General features: G+C 40.1%; 1 protein-coding gene across 4 annotated transcripts in view; it reads left to right on the top strand.

The window, feature by feature from the left end:
* LOC122564877 (disabled homolog 2-interacting protein-like) overlaps positions 1 to 25030 on the top strand; it is a 684630-nt gene that overhangs the window by 57507 nt on the left and 602093 nt on the right. The window contains exon 1 of one of the 4 annotated variants that reach the window (XM_043720271.1): positions 767 to 782. The exons of the other annotated variants lie outside the window; for them this stretch is intronic. The gene's annotated coding sequence lies outside the window, so the exon portion shown is untranslated. Of the gene's footprint in view, positions 1 to 766; positions 783 to 25030 lie in introns of those variants that run through there. 4 annotated transcript variants of the gene reach the window in all.

Raw genomic sequence — 25030 nt, 5'->3', positions numbered from 1 at the left:
AGTAACAAAGAAAATCTGCCTCTTTTGATTTCCAAGAGGAAGCCTCGAAGTGTTTAACCAAGCAGCAGCACAAACTCTATGTCCGCTCCAACAACTGAATGACTTTAAAAAAAAAAATGAATTGAAAGTAAAAACTAAAGTCCCCCTGTGTGTGTGAGCCTGACCCCCACCCACTTATTCTTTTGTTTTACTCTTTTTCTAAAAAGAAATCCAAAGCTATTTGCAAATTGCCTGCTGAGGAGGCACCTTGGCACTCTGACAACACCCATTTGCAAGAGAAACAGGATAGATCACAACACATGCACAGGCATAGAAATTGCTGGAAAATCTCAGCAGGTCTGGCAGCATCTGTGGAGAGCAATCCGTTAACACTTTGGGTCCAGTGACCATTAAGATCTGGTGGTAATACTAACACTTTATCCCCATGAACTAAACTTATTTTTCTAATCTTTCATCCGCTTGCTGTTTTGTCACATGCTGTGTACTACTTTTAAATGCTGTCTACCTAAGTCACCTCTATTTAATCTTTCCCTGAAATTTGATGTGTAGTTTGATGATGTAGTCTGAGTCCTGACTTGCTGATTTTTCTTTAAATTTAAATGGTCTTCTCCCATCATATCAAATCTAATTCAAATCAGCTGAATTTAGGTAATTCATTAGGTGTATCCTTAATTGCATAAGTCTATTGATGGAATTCTTTTAGCCAAATGATCTGGACTATAGGCCCTCAACATGGTCTTTAAAGTTTGCTGCTGTTCTAATGCTCTCTGCAATTCTGAATGGTAAGCAGTGGATTTCAATTGTTTTATTCCTAAACTAACCATAATTCCTTTGAATAATTTTGTAAAATTTGATTCCTGATCCAATTGTATCTCTTTAGGTAGTCTATTTCTAGATTTAAAAAAAAGAGTAACTCTTCTACAATCCATTTAGCCATAATACTGCATAATGAAAAGGCCTCTGGAAATCTAGCAAATGCAAACATTATGGTCAACAAATATGGATTCCCACTTTTATACACAGGGATCCTGTGCAATTATTTAAGACTGTGATAACAAGATCACAAGAGTCAGGAAAAATCCCAGTATATACTACCTGTAGTACCTCAGTTTCCCCCTATTTTCCCACTGACTTTTCAATCACAGACATCAATCCCACCTGGACTCCAGCAATATCATTGAGGATAAACTATATTTGTGGAACAGAATTTATCTATTACTCCTACACCAGTTCACTACTTTTCACCAGACTCTCCAGCCTCCCCTTATATAATGGAACACTTCTTGTCTCACCATGAATTCCACATATCAGCATTTCTGGCAATATTTCTAGATTATGTATCTTCGCATCCCTCTCCATCAAAGATGGACTTGCTCCTGTATCCCTTAAGATCTAATTTCTTTATTTCCTCCTGGTACACATGAGTAAACCTTACCATCATAAGTAAATTCTTTGGAGAGATCTGGCAATTTCTTATAGTCCAAGATGGCAGTGGAGTAGCAGCACTGCGTCTGAGCTCCTGACCCAGACTCGCCTGCTTCCATCTGCTTTCTTTGTATTTTCACTTTTGCTGTCTTCTTTTACTTTTTTTCCTGTTTTTTTTTTCCTCTTTTGGAGGTCTTTTTGGCATCGTCAACAGGGCAAGAGCGGGCCTCTCCAGTATGCACATCAGCAGCAACAGGAGTCTGCTCCTCTGGGAGTTGGTGATTGCAGCGAGTGAGAGTCCGGTAGCAAGAGATGGTGCTGGAGTGTGGTGATTTCATTGATGGGCCCAGCACAGAGCTCTAGGCAGTAGCAGCAGCACCAGTTTTCAAAATGGTGATGGCAGGGTGGCATCTGCAGTTAGTGGAGAAGGCAGCATCTGCGGTCAGCATCAATCAGCTGCGGCAATGAGGTAGGCCTGCATCAATGTTCCTGGTGGATTGATGGGAGTGGTTGGCCTGATGTCCCATTCTGAGCCAGGAGTGCCAGTCCTGGAATGGACTGCCATATCACCACCACCTCCTTCCGCCCCTCCCCAAAAATTAGAGTGGTGCAAAAAGGGACGAAGGAGCCTGTTTTTAGTTATACCTTAATATTTTCAGTTACTAAAAATGGTGCTGGAGCACAGCATGTATTGCACTTTTTATTTATGTTTTTGATTTTGATTTTATAAAACATTCAGTTCAAGTCAATTAATCCCTGACTAGACTGTACGTTCTTTTGCAGCTCTTTAGCTTCCACTGATTTCCTTTATCAGTTTAATAAATCCCACTGGCATATCCAGTTTTACCACATCTGTCTTCAGTACCATTTTTAAACCTCCAGCAGTGTGACTTGGTGTACAGTTTTTATTATAGTCAAAACGCCCGAGTTTATTTAAATTACTCTTCCGTTACATGGGTTTCCCTTTTAACCTGTGGTAAACTCACTTTGCTATCTTCAGTGAGACCTCCTGAGAATTTCTCTTCCCCAAGATGCAAGATGTAAACATCTTACTAGCTCTGCTTAGCAATTTTGTTTGAATCAGCAATACCTACGTGGTCAGTGACCGTTTCATTTATCAGCCACGTTCTCCTATAAAGAAGGCTTCTATGTTGCTCTTGTTGAACCTTGACAACACTTGGACATATTTAAACATAGCTTTGGCTGCGACAGCTTTGTTTTTCTTCACTGCCCTCATCACTGCACCCACCTTCCACTTCTGCCATTTTAAGATGACTTTTACATTTCAGTTACAACTTTTGAAGTTCAAAACCTCTCTTTATCCCATTCTTTTAATTCAAACTGTTTTATTTCCTTTTGGTATTCAAGCTGTTTTAATTCTTTGTTCCTTTGCAGTTGTCTCTTTTGCTTTTGCTTCTGCTTCTAATTCAAGCTGCAATTGAATTTTAGCTATTTCCAATGATTCCGTTTGCATTTCCAGCAATTATAGATGCTAAGCTGTAATTCTCTCTCATTTCATCACCTACAAAGGCAACATCAACTACAGCTTGTCTGCCAATTCCAAAAACTCTGCCTTACCTTCAGTAAACCACCCAAGTGACTTCTTGCACATACAGGAAAGTCTTAACCACTGAAAGAGCTATTAGTATACCAGGCACTCCTATTTAAACCAACCGAATGCAGCACCTGGGGGGAAAAACCCTCCAACACTCACTGCTTACTGTCTTTTGAGTCCAACAATCTTTTAAAACCCAACGTGGAATGATGTCATCTGTCCCTACAGCCTTGGGTGTATGTGTACCCACACGCACTGCTGCAGACATCAGATTGGCCTTGTTGAGGATGAAGCTATGGAAAGCGATTGGGTTAGATGGAGTCCCTGGCTGTGCACTCAGATCCTGCTCTGACCAGCTGGTGGGAGTATTTGCAGATAGCTTTAACCTCTCCTTACTACAGTGAGTTCCCACCTGCTTCAAGAAGACCACCATCATCCCATTGCCAAAGAAAAATCAGGTAACATATCTTGATGACTGCTGTCCAGTGACTTTAACATTCATCGTTAAGAAGTGTTTCAAGAGATTAGTAATGGCACCCATTGACTCCAGTCTATCTGATTGTAACACAAAGGCAGTTTGCCAACTGTCACAGTAGGTCTATGGCAGACACCATCTCCCTGGTGTCTTACACTCATCCCTGGAGCATCTGGATAACCAGGAAATCTATATCAATTTCTGTTTATTGGTGATAGGCAGCATGACTGTGTGGGGAAGGTCGTGGCTCAAACCTGTGTTTTGAGGAAGTGACAAAGATGGTTGAAGACAGGGTGGTGGATGTTATCTATAGGGACTTTAGCAAGGCCTTTGACAAGATTCCTTCTGGCAGGCTGATTTAAAGAAGGTGAAATCTCACAGTATCTGCAGTGAGCTTTTAAGATGGTTACAGAATTGGCTTAGCCAGAGAAGACAGTAGTGGTGGAAGTGTTTTCCTGACTGGAGATTTGTGACCAGTGATGTTGTGCATGGAGCAGTGCTAGGACCCCTGTATGTTTGTGTTTTTTGTTTGGAGAATGTAGGTGGTCAGCATTTAGTAAAGTTTGTGGACAACATAAAGACTGGGGAAGTTAAGATGATAAGGAGGAATGCCAGAGGACACAGCAGGAGCTAGATAGGTTGGAGACTCGAGGAGAAATGGCAGTTGAAGTTTATTCTGGACAAACGCAAGGTGATCTATTTGGGAAGGTCTAATGCAGGAGAGAACGCACTAAAGGGCAGGAACCATAGAAGCATGAACACATAGAGGGGTTTAGGCATATAAGTCCACAATTGCCCGAAAGTGGCAACACATATCTGTTTGGCAGCGGAGGCAGTTTAAGGTGTTCACATTTTGCTACATGGCCTCAGTGTTCCCACTTGTAATTGTAATAACTCAGAATGGAAGCACACCTGAAACTATGGGCGGAATGGCTTTATCCTTTTTTAAGTAGCCCGAGCAGGGATTTGTGGTCTGTTTCTATTATAGACATATCTGTAGAGGTATTGGTGGAACTTACTTCCCTATCTGCGTGTATTTGTACTCTGCATCAGCCAAGGTCTGGGAAGCATATGCTATTGGACATCCTTCTCCAATGGGCCATGTATGAGCCAACACTATCCTAAACCCATAGGGGGAAACATTGTATGTCAGCAAAAGTTCTTCCTTGGGGCCATTGTGTGCCAACATCTTAGACTATGATGGCTGCTTCTTCATTTCCCTTAAGGCTATGTCTTGGCTACAAGACTATTTCAATGGCTGACCCTTTTTCAGTAGCAGGTGTAAGGGTACCAGGCTGGAGGCCAGGTTATATATGAACTTTCCGTAATTCACTAATCCAAGGAAACACCTAAGCTCCAGTACAGACGTGGGAGCTGCAGCACTTTTGTGCTCGCTTTATCTTGCAACAGCTTTAACCTGGTCTTGTCAATTCTGCAGCTAAAGTAAGTCACCTGGGGTGCCTGGAACACACGGTGATGCAGGAAACGTTAGGTGCCCAATAACCAAAAAGCAACAGGTTCACAAGCAGTCAGGAGAATTACTTGTCTGGGCAGATGAAAAGCAATGTCCTTTGCCCAGGGGAAAAAAGTTAGAAATCTCACCACAACAGGTTATAGTTCAACAGGTTTATTTGGAAGCACTAGCTTGCGGAGCGCTGATGATGGAGCAGTATTCTGAAAGTTAGTACTTTAGCCTGGTGTTGTGATTTTTAACTTTGTAAACCCCAGTCCAACACCGGCTCCTCTGAATCAGAAAAATAATGCATTCTTTCCATATACTGGGCCTAATCTTTGACAGCAGGATCGAACCAGTCAAGCTTCCCAAATAATGTCATGATACCCTAACTCAAAGGCAAGTATTGTAAGTGAATTTCTTTGGGAGCGTTTTTTCTCGTCCCCACTGAAGTAACTCCAGAGGCCAGTATCCTATGACCAAATCACCCTTTATTTACATGTGGAAAATACTTGACACAGGTCTGGCTTTGTCAGAGCCAGCTCTTTTAGTGAACAGAACTTCCACTGCTGTTTTTTGTTTTCCATGACACTGATCCAGCACAGAATGAGCAGAACCTCTTTTTTTTGTTTTACTTTCTTTTTTCTTTTTTCCCCACACTACTGCCTAACAGCGGTAGTGTTTATTTTTCCCCAGCAGCCATGTCATGTGTGTGCAGGTGTCGGACACAGTGAAGGACAACCAGTGTGTAAACCTTTATTCATTTCCCACCACCAGGAAGAAAGGAAACACCCAAGTGGTCATTGACAAGCAGTGCCCTTCTCAACAAAGAGCAATGCTGTGTGATCAAAAAAAAGTTGAAGGGGAGGGCAGGGATTAAATCAATAGAGAGTCGGAGGGGAAAATTACTGCTGTTGAGATTTCAGTCAGAACTCCCTGTTTGGACCAGATTAACAGCTACCATCAGGGAACTCGTATTCTGAGTCACGCTCGCTCGCCCCGCTCTCTTACTCTTTTTCTTTCTCTCTCTCTTGTTCTTTTTCTCTCCCCCCCTTTTTCTCTCTCCCCCTCTTTTTCTCTCTCCCCCTCTTTTTCTCTCTCCCCCTCTTTTTCTCTCTCCCCCTCTTTTTCTCTCTCCCCCTCTTTTTCTCTCTCCCCCTCTTTTTCTCTCTCCCCCTCTTTTTCTCTCTCCCCCTCTTTTTCTCTCTCCCCCTCTTTTTCTCTCTCCCCCTCTTTTTCTCTCTCCCCCTCTTTTTCTCTCTCCCCCTCTTTTTCTCTCTCCCCCTCTTTTTCTCTCTCCCCCTCTTTTTCTCTCTCCCCCTCTTTTTCTCTCTCCCCCTCTTTTTCTCTCTCCCCCTCTTTTTCTCTCTCCCCCTCTTTTTCTCTCTCCCCCTCTTTTTCTCTCTCCCCCTCTTTTTCTCTCTCCCCCTCTTTTTCTCTCTCCCCCTCTTTTTCTCTCTCCCCCTCTTTTTCTCTCTCCCCCTCTTTTTCTCTCTCCCCCTCTTTTTCTCTCTCCCCCTCTTTTTCTCTCTCCCCCTCTTTTTCTCTCTCCCCCTCTTTTTCTCTCTCCCCCTCTTTTTCTCTCTCCCCCTCTTTTTCTCTCTCCCCCTCTTTTTCTCTCTCCCCCTCTTTTTCTCTCTCCCCCTCTTTTTCTCTCTCCCCCTCTTTTTCTCTCTCCCCCTCTTTTTCTCTCTCCCCCTCTTTTTCTCTCTCCCCCTCTTTTTCTCTCTCCCCCTCTTTTTCTCTCTCCCCCTCTTTTTCTCTCTCCCCCTCTTTTTCTCTCTCCCCCTCTTTTTCTCTCTCCCCCTCTTTTTCTCTCTCCCCCTCTTTTTCTCTCTCCCCCTCTTTTTCTCTCTCCCCCTCTTTTTCTCTCTCCCCCTCTTTTTCTCTCTCCCCCTCTTTTTCTCTCTCCCCCTCTTTTTCTCTCTCCCCCTCTTTTTCTCTCTCCCCCTCTTTTTCTCTCTCCCCCTCTTTTTCTCTCTCCCCCTCTTTTTCTCTCTCCCCCTCTTTTTCTCTCTCCCCCTCTTTTTCTCTCTCCCCCTCTTTTTCTCTCTCCCCCTCTTTCCCGCGCGCTCGCGCTCTTTCTCGCCCCCGCGCGCTCGCGCTCTTTCTCGCCCCCGCGCGCTCGCGCTCTTTCTCGCCCTCTCTGGTGGTGAACAGATGGTAGGATTATAATTTTAACTATAATCTGAGGCGATTTGATAAATTATTAGCATCAATAAATATTTTGGAGAGTATGGAAATTAAGTTACATTGGAATCCCTTCATGATAAGCTTGTAATTAAAGTTGTTAATTTAGTTGACATGTAGTTCTTAAATATTGATTGTGACAACTTCTATTTCAACAATATTTTGAAAAGGAACATTTTTTTGGTATGATTTCCGTTTGGAAAAACTCCACTTTGACTTCCTCCCTTCACCTTTAACATTTGAACAGTCTCATAGCTCTTCGCATTGCTTCCAGTGTCTGAAAGTCTCCTTTGTTTCTTGATAGCAGTGACGACTCCTGGATCTAAACGACACAACTAGAGGGTATTTATCTGCTTGTATCCCTCAGTACTCAACTGTTCTTGTTTTCTTAATATTATCCTGAAAAGGGTGCAGAAAAGTCTACACGGATGCTATTGGGACTGGAGGAGTTGAGTTGTAGAGAGAGGCTCGACAGGCTGGGACTTTTTTCCCTGGAGCACAGGAGGCTAGGGGGTAAGCTTATAGAGGTTTCTAAAATCATAAGGAGTATAGATGAGCTGAATAGCAAAAGTCTTTTCCCTGGGATGGGGAGTTCAAAACTAGAGGGCATAATTTTAAGGTGAGAGTTGAAAGATTTAAAAGGGATCTGAGGGGCAACTTTTTCACACAGCACAGCAGTTTGTGGCTGATCTCATAATCCCTAACTCTACTTTCTTGCTTTGTCCACACACTGATCCTGTACTGATTTAAACATCTCTATATCTCAGCCTTGAGTATACTTAATGACCCAGGCTTGTTAGCACTTTGTGGTAAAGAATTCAATTCACTACTCTCTAAGATGAGCAATATTTACTCTTTTTTTTTTATGGGTGGTTCTTGCTGAGATTATACCTTTGGGTCCTAGACTCCTCCACAGATGGGGTGAGAAACCTTTTCTGAATCTATCCTGTCAAGTTTCCTAAGAGTCTGACATAGTCGAGAAGGTTGCATCTCATTCTTTAAATTTCATTGAGGATTCCAAAGGCCCAGTCTTTTCTTTGTCTCCTCATAAGATCATCATTCTGTATCTAGATCAATCTACTGAACCTATCTGGGCTGCCTCTAATTCCAGAAGTCAGATAAGAGGATCAAAACTGTTCATAGTATTTCAGCTTTGCTCTGACTAATGCCTTTGTATAGTTTCAGCAAGACTTCCCTATTTTGATAATCCATTTCCTTTATAAATAAAGGCCAACATTCCTTTACTTTCCCCATTACCAGGTGAACTTTTATGCTAACTTTTTGTGATTTATGCATGGGGACTCCCAAGTCCCTCTGTGCTGTAGCTTTTTGCAGTTTTTTCTGCGTGAATAATTTTATTCTACTTGCCATAATGCATTCATTTCCCACATTATATTCCACCTTACAAGTTATTACCTACTTGCTTAACCTGTCTATCCTCTTTAAATATCTGTTTATTCTCCTCACTAGCCTTCCCATTTATTTTGGTGACAAATTTTACTATAGTATTTTTCTCATCCAAGTCATAGTCCTAGAGATGTACAGCACAGAAACAGTCCCTTTGGTCCAACTTGTCCATGCTGATCAGATATCCCAACCTAATCTAGTCCCACCTGCCAACACCTGGCTCTTATCCCTCCAAACTCTTCCTATTCGTAGACCCATCCAGATGCCTTTTTAAATGTTGCAATTGTACCAACCTCCACCACTTTGTCTGGCAGCTCAATGCATACAAGTTCCACCCTCTGCGTGAATAAGTTGTCCCTTAAATCTGTTTTATATCTTTCCCCTCTCACCCTAAATTTATGCCCTCTAGTTCTGGACTCCCCCATCCTTAATTGGTCTATTTATCCTATCTATGCCCCTCATGATTTTGTAAAGCTCTGAAGTCACCTATCAGCCTCCGATGCTCCAGGGAAAACAGCCCTAGCCTATTCAACGTCTCCCTATAATAGCTCAAATCCTTCAGCTCTGGCAACATCCTTGTAAATCTTTTAATCCCCGTGGCATGCTGGTATTGCAGGTTGCTGTCTTGAAAATGCCACCCTGCACCCCACCCCCATCCCAACTCTGACTTCTATTTGTTAGCCAACCTTGTATCATGCTAATATATGATCTCCAGTGCTAGTCTTGTCTTTTAAGTAGCCTAATGTAAAGTTCCTTTATCAAAAGTCTATAAAATTCCCAATAAACTGTATCTACTGCATCACCTTTACCCAGGTTGTTACCACCTCTGGAATTTTAACAAATATGTCAGGCATGATTTCCCCTTCATGAAGCCATCTGACTTTTCTTGATCATTTCACTGATTTCTGCTATTTCAGATAGGTATGCTGCATCTGAAAACTTAAGAACTTCAGATAAAGAATACTTTGGGATTTCAGAGACACTGTCTTGCCAGTATGGATTGTCTCTATCTTGAAACTCATACATCTGAAGAGCTGCTTTAGCCTCCTGCTCATCAGAGCCTGCTTTTTAAACTGCCAGGCAGGAGGCTGGAAGAACACCGCAAGCCAGGCAGCAGCCAGCATTTCTGTTGACGTGATAGGTCATCAGTTTGCATAGATTTAAAGGCTCCTGATCTGCTTTAAGCAAGCACTACTTTCATTTGCAAAATCAGAAATAAGTGGGTAAATAGTCTGCTCTTTTCTAACCGGCCCACTGCACATTGGTCAAACTTGGGGGGGGGAAGCATTCAGCATGATGTGCACTGGAGGTGGAAAATAATTCTGTTTTAAAACTTTTGAAAATGTAGGATTATGCAAATTAAGTCAAATTTTACTGATTAAAGCATTTGGGCCATTTGGAAAAAAAACTTCATTTGGCTCAAATGGACTCGAACGGACATGCTAAGTTTGGGCCTGTTAGGGGAAAAAAAAATTTCAGTTGACCTGAAGTGGTCAAAAGGTGAAGCTTTTTTTAAAAGAACTCAAACTCAGCATGTCTTCAAGTCTGTTTGGGTCTGCTTTCAAAAAGACCTTTAGTTTTTAGGTCTTTTGATTGTTGGATGTGCAAATAAAGGATACCCAACCTGTACATGTTTATAATAGACTTTAATGTTTTACCAATAACCTGTTAAACTATCTGGTGTTTTTTTTAACTTTTTTGATAAAGGGAAGGGGACAAACAAACAAGAATTTATACTGTTTTCCAATTCTCTGGAACTTTTCCAGAATGTAAGGATTAATGGAAGATTACTACCAGTGCATCCACTTTCTCTTTAGCAAGTCTGAGTACACATACTTTGCTAATTAACTTCTGAACCTAAGAAGTGCAGGTATAGGCTTGCTGCAGGCTACAAGGTTAATAGAGGGTGACTGTTGGTCGAGACTATTTTAAACCAAAGCCTATTGAATGCAAGTTAAGTTCAAAACTGCCCAAACTCAGGTGTTATGAGCCATTCATTAAACAATGACAATATTATGACAATATATGTAAAGTAGAATCTCATTAACATCACAGGGAAATAGTTGCGAATGGGAACCTGTTCATATTTTTAAGGGATGTAGTTACCGAATGTGGGCGTAGCAGGATTCTTATCTTAGTCATGTTTTGGAGATGCCGGTGTTGGATTGGGGTGTACAAAGTTAAAAATCTCACAACTGGTTATAGTCTAACAGGTTTATTTGCAAGCACTATCTTTCATCAGGTGATTGTGGAGTATAAGATCATAAGACACAGAATTTATAACAAAAGTTTACAATGTGATCCAACTGAAATGATATATTGAAAAAGACCTGGATTGTTTAAGTCTCATCTTTTAGAATGAACATGTTGGTTTCAGTTCTTTCATATGTAAATTGCAGAACTTTTCAAGTTACATTCTCAAGTGAACTTTAACAATTGGTGCCATGTCGGCTCATATAATGCATTGAAGGTGTGAGGTGCCCTGTGTGAGACTGTCTATGCGACAATGTTCAGACTGATTCTAATCTCAAAAATGGATTTACAGAATCTTACATGGATTATTGCAGTTTTTGAAGAAAATAAAATGTCATTCTGCAAGTACAAATTCACCCCACAAACTTGTTTGTATTTGAGTCTAAAGGGGTATAAGTCTGAGAGGGTGTGTGGGAGTGTGTGAGCATGAGTGTGTATGGGTCTGTGGGTGTGTAGTGCAGTGGGGTCACCTGTAGTGTGACATGAACCCAAGGTCCTGGCTGAGGCCATCCCCATGGGTAATTTTAAAAAAAAGTTCTGGGATTTAAATATGAAAGAACTGAAACCAACCTGTCCGTTCTAAAAGATGAAAGACTTAAACAATCCAGGTCTTTTTCAATATATAATTTCAGTTACATCACTAAACTTTTGCTATAAATTGTCTTATGATCTTCAACTCCACAACCACCTGATGAAGGAGCAGCGCTCTGAAAGCTGGTGCTTCAAAATAAACCTGTTGGACTGTTACCTGATGTTGTGATTTTTAGCTTAAGAGTAATTTGAGTTGTTGATCTGAGTCAAGAATGCTGTATTTCCTCTTCTCTGTATTGTGGAATGTAGTGTCTTTTCAGTTTAATTACTCTACCTTTTTTATCGCAGCAGTAGTCTGTAAATAATTCAGGGAGGCACATGCTTTCCCAAAGTGTAAATAAAATGGAATAAAATTTGAGGTTGATGAGTATGAGAAGAGAAGGAAGTTTGTTTTTATTTAAATATCATTTTGCACAAAGACCTGCTGACTATTTCCAGTACTGACAACATCTGAAAAAAACGTTTCCAGTTGAATATGGTTTCAGTTCTAATGAATGGAAAAATATCTTGGACTTCCTGCTGTTTTGATTGGTGGGAAGGTAGAAGAACAAAGGGTGAAGGCAAGAGTGGTTAATTCCTGAAGACGTCTTTGAAAGAAAAGGCAATGGATTGCAATCATTTGCGTAAAGAAACAATGCATTTGTCTAGAGTGCACATTCACAGCAGAATAATCAACCTTATCTGGACACAAACATGAAAACGAGTTACACATTGTCACTTGGAAAAGAAGAGTGTCAAAATGAAGGACAATTCATGGTCTGAAGTTGTGACATACAATATTGAGTCCAGAAGGCTGTTAAGCACTTCACTGGAAAATGATTTGGAGATGGCGGTGTTGGACTGGAGTGTACAAAGTTAAAATCACACAACACCAGGTTATAGTCCAACAGGTTTAATTGGAAGCACACTAGCTTTTTCAGAGCGCCGCTCCTTCAACCACCTGATGAAGGAAACTGGAAAATGAGATGCTGTTTCTCAAGCTTGCATTGGGGTTTGCTGGAACATTGTAGCAAGTTGAGGACCGAGAACTGCAAGAACAGGATGTTGAATTAAAATAAGTAACTGAAATGTTGACATTGTGCCTCTGGGTTTTTTTCTCGAAGCATAATTTGGTCTTCCCAATTTCCAGGTCAGTGTACATCTAGAAGTTCTGCTGAGATGGTGAAAGAATGCAAAATCCTGAATTTAGCCTTTGTTGAAATCAGGGAAGGGCAGGAGAGCAGCATTTTGTGAATTATTCTTGTAGGGAACTAGCTCAAACATGAGGCTATTGGCCTCCTTCTCTGGCATAATCATTTTATTATTCCTATCTCATTGGGGAAGGTTTAAAAAGTGAAGGCATTGAAAGCTATGAAACTACATTTTGTGTGCAGGTAGTTCTCCTATAACACCATAGTTGTGTTCCCATGTGATGCTGTGCTATAGAAAATAGAGCAGAAGAATAATGGGACCTTTGAGGGAAAAACCACCAAAAAAACCCACTAAAATTCAAAACAAATATAGTAGTTAGCTTAACACAAGTAGCACAGTCTAAATAAATTTTAACCTGTTGTAATTATTGTGTAGTATGGTACTATATAGTGTAATTTATTGGAATCTTCAACTGATTACTCAATTGGCATCTATACCTGCTGGCTGCACTACATTCTAGCCAGTCTTCTGATCCCATCCAATGGTAACACTGCACAAGTTAGATCCCAGAATTAAACCTGTCTTGATAGATCAAGGATTGAATCTGAACTGGCACTTAGCAAAATAAATTTTGTCAAGTTTTTCATCAGGTTTCGCAGTGTGATGCTTGGGGATGTCTATCACTTTATTTTACAAAACCTGCCTGCTTTATTACCTATCCCACCCTTTGGTGCCCCTCTCGCACATTCTAGCACTATCATACCATGTGCCATTTCCAAAACAGCTCACCACTTCCTGGATATTCCAGAATTGACCAACATTTGTGGTACAGCACCATCTTTGAAAAGATATTGTGTACCCAGACAAGAGCTGTCACTTCAGAACTGCCCTGTATGGTTCCTGACATTGGCCCTGGACATGGCTGACACTGGAAAATTGGTGCATCTCTTTCGGGCAGGTATGGAAATACAGCTGATGGTAATAGGGTGTTGCAGAGGCAGGATGTCCTTTTCTCCCAAGCCAACACAGGACACTATTATGCTGGAACCATGCCAAACTGGACCAGGGTTACCATTCAGGCCAGTGCATTCTCAACCATTTGAAGGAATGTTCAGAGTATAGGAAGAAGATCAATGACCTTCTCCACTCTGCCAATGAAAGTGCCACTAACTTCTCATTGATACCTTGCACCCACTCTGTCTGATACTGTACCCACCATTTCCTGCAACATCTTCCCCATTCACTCTCATCCTTTGCTAACATCTGACCCTGACTAACCCTGAATCTCTTCTGCACAGCCTACGCACACCCTCAGGACATCTCCACACATGCACCAAAAGTAAGTGTGCCTCCCACCTTTCTCTCCCTCACCCACTATGTGCAGAGTTTCCTAACTCTGACCAAATTGAGCAGCTGGTTGACCATGCCCAAGCCCCTGTCTGGTATTTTTTTGCAGTTGATTACCATAGTGATTAGTCATTGAAACAGATTCACATGAGTCTGCAGATATTTTTTAACATTTAAACATCTTTATTTAGACAGTTTCTTTAAAAAAAAACTCTTAATACAATGACAACACCAAGTGTCAAACTTCTCCTCCATGCTGTCCTTTTGTTTTGTTAGTCAATTCCAGTGAAATTTCATTCTTATCTCACTCCAGTTTCTAAATTAACAGATTTCTCCCAGCTGCTTGTCCTCCCGCTATAGAGACATTTTTACTATGTTTTAAGTCCTGATTTCACAATACCTTTCACAAAGCTGTTCATGAGAGAGTGCATTAGCCAACTGGTCAACTCAGAGTCCAGTCCTCCACGCACTGACGCCTAGTACCAAGGCTGAGAATCATGTAATTGAAAGGAGGTTCGCTTTATAATAAAAGTCCACAATTTACAAATTGCGTTACAGACAAATCACATTTAGTAAATGCATGTTTATAGGAGAGCTACCTGTATCCACCTAACCTGGTGTGTTACTTCATTTTTCAAGCAGAGAAGCATATCAATATTTTTTAACCTGGGAATGCATTGTAATTAGGAATATCAAATAGTGAACAGTTAAGTAATTAATCAATAAATGTTGGTCCTGCCATTGCTGTTAATGTACAAAACAAATTTCTAACTTTTCTGTGGCATATTCTGTTTTTGGAAAAGCATTAGTAATGTTTGAGTATGCTATCTAAGATGTTGCTACAGATTTGTCCACTGCTGCTTTTCAATTGAGTATAAATGACAGCTGAAAGAAATTTATTGGTAATTTATTTTGGTAAGCACACCTGTTAATGTTTTAAATGGCAAACTGACATAACTTCAGTAGTTTAAATTGATATTTTTTAAAGTGATATTTATATTCCTTATAATAATTCTTAGAACCATAAATCAATAAATGCACAAAATATGAAGGCTTGTTCAATTTAAATCATAACTATGAATTTATTCAATTGTTTGATTTGTTGGAAGTGCTGGTTTGTTTTTATTGTGTAGCTATTTGTACCTGAAACATGTTGCTTTCATTGAAATTTGTGGTGGGTAATTTTTACAAAATAGATCTGTAGTATGCTGTTAATAACTACATACTCAAGATAGAAACAAAGAAATGTAACAGGAATATTTTATGACCTATAGTTTACATTGCTTAATTTAAACTTGATTTTGCTATCAAAAGAAATTCCAACAGATATTGCAAGTATATACAATTTAATGTAACTGCGTATGCTTCTCTGTTTTGTATCTAATATCTGTTCTGTTCAAATAAAGGGAATTTTCCCTCTGCTCCATTTTTGAAGTTTGGACTTGATTTTTTAACATGGTTCCTTTTATTAAAGGACTTTACCTGAACAAAATATCTCTTTCTTACCTATTGTGCTCACTTCCTCTTAGTTTCAGATGCTGTTGTCTGTTACACCACCTTAATTTGAGAGGACAGAGTTTGACTTAGTCACTTTTAAATTAATGGTTCTGTTAATAATAGTGTGTCACATGGCATAAATCCCTATCATTATAAAACAGCATCTCTTCAGACGCACCGCAAAATATGTTAAAAGAGATTAGCTCTTTATAACCTCTTCCAGGCATTTGGAAAATTTACTAAAATTTGAATGTGTTTTTGAGCTTTCATTCCTGAAGGTATTGATTTGCTTGGACATTATCTGCAGAGACAATTGTGGATATTCTGCATGTATGCCGCAGATGCTGAGTGTGAGAATCACAGGGGCCTCTGTAATTGTATTCTAACCAGTCTTCAGTTGTAATGTGTGCAATTCTGGCATTTCACCATCCCACCCTCCCGCCCCATACATTTTTCTCTCTAGCCTTTGTCTTTTAGGCTGTCAGACCACGTAGTTTACTCACTAAATTATCAGAAAGACTTGAATATAAGGAATGTATTTGAGAGATATCAAAGTCCAATCTAAATGAAGCTCCAGTAACTTAGCAGCTTTAATATGTTTTGTTAAGTATCTTATCTAATTGACTACTAATTCTCTGATTTATAATACGAAGATAATAGAACAGAATTAAAATCAATTGAGGTGGAATTAAAATATTCTAACAGTAATTTTGCTGCTTGTTTTAATTAAGCAATCTATTTGAATGTATTTTGTAGTTCTCTTTTATATATAATGCTTTTGGGTTCCATTAATTTAGGAAGTTACAATGGAGGAAGAAAAGGAATAAGACTAAGCATTATGTGCACTATATTAACTAATCCAGTATGTTGCTCATTATCAATCGAAAGATTAGAATGATGACAAATTAACATTCTCCCATGAATTTTTATTCTCACTGCTTTAACTTTGGTCTTGCAAATTTCTAAAGGTGGAAAGAGCTAATTGGTTCTTCTACTTCCAAAATGTTATTTTTAAAGGCATATGAGATCAGAGGCATGAGATGCACTCCATATTAATACATTAAGTTATTCCTGAGATGCATGTACTTTTTTTTTTGAGAACTATGTTGCATTTTTAATTTGTGCAATGTATCTACATACTACTTAATTAAAAGCTTTGAATCTAATTCATTATTCCTTTTAAATGCAAAGCATCACCCACAAAAATATCAGGCAGATTTGTAAGGCACCAAGGTAATCTGACACAATGATTCAAATTACTGAATGTTCAGTTATAAGTGAACTAGCTAAATGCAGTTGATTCATTCATTCCAATGAACAGCAGAAAATTCAGCAAACACACTAATTATTTTAAAGTTTCTAGTTAGGAATGGACAGGTAACAGAAAATAACTACCCGAATCTAACCTTTTATGATATTCTTACTTTCTTGTTTTTTTTTTTGAATAATGCAAAGAACAAACCATTTCTTGAATTTGAAATGACATTTTGGACTTAAACCTTTTTTACTTGAGCTTTGGCTGAAGGGCGTCGATTGGTAAATAGGGAAAATGCATGTTCTGTTTTTCTTAGTATTTGATGCAAAGAACAGGAAATGTAATTGCCTTTTATTGTAAGTGGTATGAGGGTGAACAAATATCTATTTTCTTTTATCCATACAGGCACTATTCTCCACTAACGAACAAAATGACTTTTTTCTTTAGTATCAGCTCAATCAACATGTTGTTTAGTTTATGTAATTTATAATAATATGAAAGAGTGAGGATTCTGAATAACTATTTGGTTTGTCTGGCTGACCATATTATGAGTCAGTTGTTGGATTGTGCATGAACATCAAAAACAACAATTCCATTAGGCTCCCATATTAAGGTTTTCCTACTTTGCTGCATTTCATGTGATATTTATAAATGGTACAAATAGATGTAACAGAGATGAGTTTTGTTGATTTCAAGACTCTCCTGTCATGATTCCAACCGACTTCATGTATCACTGCTAACTGCATTGTGAAATAAGCTTGTTTTCACTTCTCAGTAAGTAAAAGATCTGCATATAAAATAAGGAAAGGAATGGGAGATTTGCTGACAGCTTCACATTATTTACCTGTTCTGTTGATAAAGAATGTTGGCCCAAATGAAGAGAGTATCCAAGACTGGGCTGAAAGGTGACGCTCGGACAAATGCTAAGCAATGACTATATCAAGTAGATGGGTACCTGGGTTTTCTCTTATTACCAACATCAGCGTTACTATCTTGGGATTCAATATTCCAGAAGCAATATAGCTGAATCAGGACAGAAACTGGATATTTTAGACTGAACTACTGCCCTTAGTTGGGACCCCAATATTGAGAGTGAGATCTGCAAACGCTGGAGATCAGAGTTGAGAGAATTCCTGATGAAGGGCTTTTGCCTGAAATGTCAATTCTCCTGCGCCTTGCATGTTGCCTGACCTTCTGTGCTTTTCCAGCACCACACTCTACCCCAATATTGCACAGCATGATATGAATGCATGATTTTTGATTGAAGATCAGTTAAGAGCAGTGGACTCTGGAAGCTGATAGCATTACCTCTCATTTTGTTAATTGAGGAGCTGCATCTTTTTTTCAGCTTGAGACAACTGCTTCCTTAAGATGAAGATTGCTTTCAGCATTTGGAAAATCATGCAATTTAGATGCTCACAGTCCCTCATAAGGCAAACTGTATGTCAGCCTGCTGTGGGAAAAATGGATAAATAGTGAAACAGCTGTGGATCTCATCCCTCCCCTGTCTGTTGCTGGGAGTTACCTATTTTACATGTCCATGTTATGGCTGCTACAGTGGACAAGTACCTCACTAATAATTTCCAGTCAGCAAAGAGTGGGCTTGATAAGCCCTTTTAAATGGCTCATGTAGCTATTTGCTGCTTTGGGCAAGTAGGTATTCCATCCAAGTTTAATTTCTTGGGGAAAAATGCCAGGCCAGAATTTTACTAGCAAACTGCACCAACAATTTGTGGGAAATGCCGTACTCGCCACTAGTGCTGATTTTAAATATCTCCGGAATTCTGTACCTCACCTCTTGACCCTCAAAAGGCAGAAAGAACCTATTGACTTTATATGTCTTTGTGTCAAAGATTCAGATGCCAGGCATTTCACTAGCATTGCTGTTCTATTAATGTAACCATATAAATGACATTTCCATAGCCTGTTGTAAATGAAACAACAATAATTCAGCAGAACAGGCAATAATGAAATTCTAGAAAATTTGTTCTTACCTACCACATTGTATCATTGATATATACAGTGTGCAGGCTATATAGGAAGTTTTAACAAGATTGCTTGAATAACATCTCTCCACCTTGCTGTGTTACCACTTTGAAGACTCTTCACCATTGTCAATGACATCTAGCATTGGGCTAAAGAAAGGTAATATTTTCATAGCCCTATCATTTTTTAAAAATTACTTTTGGTGTTTGTACTTGGCTTAGCCTCTCCCAAAATAGGCTTTGATCTTTTTGCCCATTGTGATTACTTAAGTCAAATACAAAATGTAAGTTTGAGCTTTTGTTGTATACCTTAATTTCCAGATTTCAGTGGAGCCATTTGATCAATTAACTCATGGACTATTTTTCTTTTAATTGTTATTGAATCACACAGTACAGCAGAAGTCTTATGGCCATAGAGTTTGTACTTCCTAACCAGCATTTTATACACTTCCAACATAATCTTGTTGTATTTTGTGCCTTAGCTGATAAAGGCAAGTATTGCGTATTTCTTCTTGACCACCAAGGTATCTGTCTTGCTACCTTCAGGTATCTGTGGTTAGGCACACCAGTATGTCCCAGGGTCCTAACATTGACAGTGTAATCCCTTGCCTCCTTAGCCTTCCCAAGTGCATTACCTCTTGCTTTTCTGGGTTCCATCTCATTTGTCACTGCTGTAACCAGCTGACCAATCTATTGATATCCTCGTGCAGTCTATGGTGATCTCCTCACTATTTACACCCTACCAGTTATTGTATCTCCTACATTTAAGTCCAAATCATTAATGTACACCATAAAGAGCAAGATTCCAGCGCCAAGCCTCACTGAAGCCATTATCTGGATTTATTGTAATTGATCTTGTTTGCCATGAGAACTTCCAATAAGCTGGTATGTTGACCATTCTTTCCCCTGACAAGGTAACAGTGTACTCATGCCTAGTTCAGATCCAGTCCATAATAATCTTTTAAAAGTACTCTGTGCCACTATCTGACTTAGCGTGTTAGATCAAGTGATGGGACTACCTGTCACTGCTGTGGTGTTGCTGTTTTTCTTATGAGGGCTGAATCAGCAGGACAGGTGGTTGGCATTAGAAGAGTAAAAGTAGACAAATGAAAGCTTGTGTTGAAGTTAGAAGCAAAAATAAGTTCCATGGTTATGCGATCAGCAAATTTACCCTCATGCCTGATGGCAGGATATGGGTGAGCTGCAAGTTAAGACACCGCATAAGGTAGGAACATATGGTTATTTTAATTTCAGTGATTGTTGGATGCTGTGGACCAGCCCCAGTGGAGAACCATCTCCTCTGTTAAGTTCAGTGTGTGCACATATCATTGAGCTTTGCTGGTTCTGGTCTAATCCCTTCAACTTTATGCTACCCTGTCCTACATGGAAGGAATGTCAATGATTGTGTTGCATGATATGCCTGCCACCACTGAATAGTTGAAGATGTGGAGAAGTCATGGGACTTGAGTGTGGTACAGACATTTATTGTGTTCAAGGTGCACTGGAGAATAAGAGACACTCTGACTAATGTGTGAGGTTGTTAGGTATCGTATGGTACTGATGCTAAATCCGAGGAGTTAAACATCAGGAATTGTCTACCCTGACCATGTGCTTCTAAACTCATGATCATCTCTCTTGGTCTTCTAGTCACATGAAATAAGTGTTTGAGCAAAACTTTTAGTTTACTTCAGCATAGAACAGATGAGAATGATTTTTGTGGTGCAGTGGTAGTATCCCTGTCTCTGGGTCACAAGTTTAGGGTTCAAGCCCCACCTACCTTGGAGGCATATCACTAACATTACTGAATAGGTTGATTAAACTAATTTAAGAAAATGGTGGTATATTTGGCATGTCACTGAACTGGTAATACAGAGGTTGAGGTTAATGGTCAAGGTTCCTATGTTAAAATCCCTATATAAAAACATAATCTTTTAACCACTCGACTGCTCTACCATTCAATCCAATCATGGCTGATCTCCTCTCAGCCTTAACTCCACTTTCCTGCTTTCCATAACCCTTCAATTCATTACTAATTAAAAATCTGTCTATCTCCTCCTTAGATTCTTCAAAGTCCCAGCATCCACCACACTCAGGGCTATGAATCTGTGACATTCAATTACCCTAATGAGAGATGCAGTTTTTCTTCATCTGTTTTAAATCTGTTACCCTTATTTAAAAAAAAACTATGACCTGTCATTTTCTCTTGCCCAAAAAAGGAAATATCCTTCCTACATCTATGTTGTTAATCCCCTAGAGAGTCTTGTATATCTCAATTAGATCTCTTAATTCTTCTAAACTATGAGTATAGGCCTGCACTGCTCAATTTATCTTCACAAGACAACCCCTTCACCTCTGGAATCAATCTAATTAATCTCCTCTGAACTGTCTCCAATGTCACTACATTCCTCCTCATGTATGGTGACCAAAACTGTACACAGTAATCCAGGTACAATGCCATTAATGTCTTGTACAATTGCAGTAACATTTTCCATTTTTATACTCTATATTCCATTAGCAATAAATGGCAGAATTCCAGATCCTTTTGCAGTGAAGCAATCTGAATCTTTTCTCCATTTAGATAATAAGTGGCCTTTCGATGCTGCTAACCAAAATTGATAACCTTACTAATCCAAGTTAAACTCCATCTGCCAAAGTTTGGTCCATTCACTTAAATTATACCCAGTTGTAAATTTCTTATTTATTTATTGCAGCTTAATTTCCTGTCCATAACAGCTAATGGAATTTAAAAATCAATTTGGGATTGCTCAGGGGTTAACACTGCTGCCTTGAGTACTAGGGACCTAGGTTCAATTCTAGCCTCTGGTAATTGTCTATGTGGAATTTGTACATTTCTTCTTGTGTCAGTGTGCATTTCCTCTGGGTGCTCCAGTTTCCTCCCAGAGTCCAAAGGTGTGCAAGTTAGGAGAATTGGCCAAGCTAAAATTGACTGTAGTGTGCAGGCTAGGTGCGTTGGCCATGACAAATGTAGGAATGATGTAGAGGGGTGGAATGCTCTTTGGATGGTCAGTGGTAAGTCGATGGGCCGAATGGCCTCTTTCTACTCTGTAGGGATTCTGATTCTAACAAATTCTAGGGTCTTGTGGTATACAGAGGAACCTCGATTATCCGAATACCAATTATCCGAAAATCTGATTTTCCGAAGGACATCTCGAGGTCCTGATAGAAGCATTACATCAAAGACGTGTTTCCAATAGTGATTGCGTCTTTTGTTTATAGTGATTTTAAACAGGCACGGTCTCCAAATGACTGACCTCCTGCCCTCTCTCTATCCCCATATTTTCCCTGGAGTGCTACAGAGTGGTGTACCCTAAGCCCCCCGCCCCCCCCCTTCCCCAGATAATCTTTCCAACATTGTCCTGTACAGGGCAAATGTGGAACCTGTCAAAACGTTGCAGTAAAAAGGTGTGTGTGTGTGTGTGCGCGCTATTTGGAGACTTACCCCACAAAGGTGGCAGCAGCAACAGAAGTCTGCCCCGGAGAGGGGCGGGGCAGGGGCTCACGTCCTCTGTGCAGTGCTGGATGGGGGTGGGGGGAGGAAAAAAGAGAGAGAGTCGGTGATGTTGGGGGCGGGGCTCACATGCTGTGTATGGCTGCAGTCTCCTGAATAAGGAGCAGACTTTTAAAACGCCGAGCCCCAGAGGTAGGGCATCTAATCGATTTTAACTGAATAATCGATTATCTGAATGAAATAGTGCCCGCCCATCTCATTTGGATAATCAAAGTTCCCCTGTAATGGCGCTGTCCAGACCTCTGGTCCAATAAGTTCAAGTTCCACCTGCCTCAAAGATGGGTTATAATCTGTCCAAAAGTATTGACTAAAAAACCTTGGATGGAAATACTGTCTTAATGGCTGAAAAATGTCTCTCTTGCTAGGTTCTGTAGTCTCGTTTCTCAAAATGGCCAGAATTCCAAGGGAGAACAAAGAAAACGCTAACAACAAAAAAGACAACACACTCTGGCTCTCCTTAAAGTATGGCAACATTGATGCAAAGAAACAGAAGGAGCTAGTTAAAATGGTGACATCCTAGATCACCAAGTTACACCACACGTCTGGTCCAAACACCTCATTGATGAGATGGAATAGCGGTAGACAAGCGGGCGGGGAAGGGGGGAGTGGGTTAAAGAAGCAAATCCTGCAGTCCAAGTCTCAATATCTCATGACAAATATGGCCAAAGATCTGCAGATCGAGAATCAGTTTGTTGAGTTATATGAAGGACCACAGCAGAAACTCACTCATCCTGAAATCAAGGGATAGCAATGAATGACATTAGCAGAATTTGCTTTGCTATACAATTCCACTGGTATATTTTGGAAAGCAGAATGAGGAAAAATAGCCAAAGTTGGCTTAGTGCATTTGAGGTTTATTAAGCATGCAGAAAAAGGGAACAACTGATGTTTGATCAATACTGTTTTTTTTTCCCTATAGTCTCCTCACCCTCTCAGATCTTATTATAAAAATATAAACTTATTCTTGTGCTTAAAAATATTCAGTGACTCTCTTCCTCAAGCTGGAATCAAAATTCCAAAGACCGGCAGCTCAACTTTCCTGGCTATTGGGTCGCAGTCATATAGCATGGAAGCAGAGCCTTCGGTCCAACCAGTTTAGGCCGACCATGTTCCCAAATTAAACTAGTCTCACCTGCCGACGCATGGCCCATATCCCTCCAAACCTTTCCTGTTTATGAATGTATCCAAATGTCTTTTAAATGTTGTAACTGTATCTGCATCCACAACATTTTTCTGGCCATTCATTCAACAGCGAATCATTCTCAATGGAAGGAAGTTGCCCCTCGTGTCCTTTTTAAACCTTTCTCCTCTCACCTTCAAAATATGCCCCCTAGTTTTGAACTCCCCCACGGTAGGGAAAAAGCCCTTGTCATTCAACTTATCTATGCCAATCATGATTTTAAAAATCTCTATAAGGTTACCTATCAACCTCCTATGCTCCAGTGAAAAATGACCAAACCTTTTCAACCTAATTTTATATCTCAAAGCCTCCATTGCCAGCAACATCCTAGTAAACCTTTTCTGAACCCTGTTCAGTTTAACAATATCCTTCCTACAACAGGGTGACTAGAATTGCACACAGAATTCAAGAGGAGGCATTTGGATACAGAAGGCTGGGGTGTGCGGGGGAAAAGGAAGATGCTTGGGCAACTGGATTGGTATAGAGCACAACTGTAGCTGCTGTCCAAGCGGGCAACCCTAGTCAGTTGGATTCTTTTTCAGCTTCACCTACTTGCTTAATATGTGCATGAAGCTTTGACAATCCTGTCTTTTGACAGGCAGGTTGGTAATGTATGCAGAGGCAAGATAAATGCAACCTGGATTACTGATGGCCTTTTCTTTATGGTTGATGAATGCAGAACCTCTGTGATTGAGAATGCACTGTAAGTTCTACGTGGACGTTACTTTCTTGTGACAAAGCAGACTGGCTGAAAGTGCATCTCTTTGTAGAGAAATGCTAGATGCCTTTCTGATAGGAGAAAATTGAAGTGAAATGAGCATGGAGTGGGTTACACAGTAGCAAAATCTGCTAGTTGTAGTGATTTGAGTGCCCCCTGTCCTCCGCAGGGGCTCAGGTTTCTTACTCTTTTGTTTGTAAACAAGTGGGGTCCTAGATAATCTTTATGTGCATCTGTGCTCTGAGATTCCCCTTCTCCCCTCTTCTCCCCCCCCCCCCCGCTAAGATTTCAAGGATCAATTCTAAAGCACTCTGTTGCCATTAACAGAATTCCCCTAACTGAGAGACAAGGGCATTTCAACACAAGTCTGGTACCAATTATGCAACTTGACCAATGTGCACGTGGGACTGTGGAATTGAGAAGATGAACAATGCTGGGTATAGAACGCTGAGTTATACTGTTAGTGTGGCTACTGTGTGATTAATTCTGCTTACATATTGGGAAATGGTGCAAGGTATCTTGGAGACCTTTAAGATTGCACCACTGGTTCCAGCAAGATCTCATGATCTCCAGACAGGCCACCTTTAACAGTGTCCTTGTTACTCAGTGCTGACTGTGGTCCCAACCATTTCTCTGTATGTAGCAAGGACGTCAACTAAGAAATGATTCGAAGAAGAACAGATATCTGTAGATTAACACCAGCTGTACCACTGACCCAGAAAGCACCCATTATTTTCTTGACATCCTTGATCAGACTCTTTTGGATAGTATCGTACAAAACCAGATTGCAGTGTCAGAGTGATATCATCTGCATAAAGCCATCTAAAATATTAATTGCTGTTAGTTGATAATCAAACAAGGAGAGTTAGATGTACTTGTTTTTTTTCTAAAGTTCCAAAGGACATTTTGGAACATTTACCTAAATAAATTAGTTTCACAGAAGTACATAGAACATAGAACATAGAAGAATACAGCGCAGTACAGGCCCTTTGGCTCTTGATGTTGCGCCGATCCAAGCCCACCTAACCTACACTAGCCC

This window comes from Chiloscyllium plagiosum, chromosome 30 (genome assembly GCF_004010195.1).
Source record: "Chiloscyllium plagiosum isolate BGI_BamShark_2017 chromosome 30, ASM401019v2, whole genome shotgun sequence".
In the NCBI taxonomy this organism is placed as follows: Eukaryota; Metazoa; Chordata; class Chondrichthyes; order Orectolobiformes; family Hemiscylliidae; genus Chiloscyllium; species Chiloscyllium plagiosum.
This window is presented reverse-complemented; position numbering and strand designations above follow the sequence as displayed.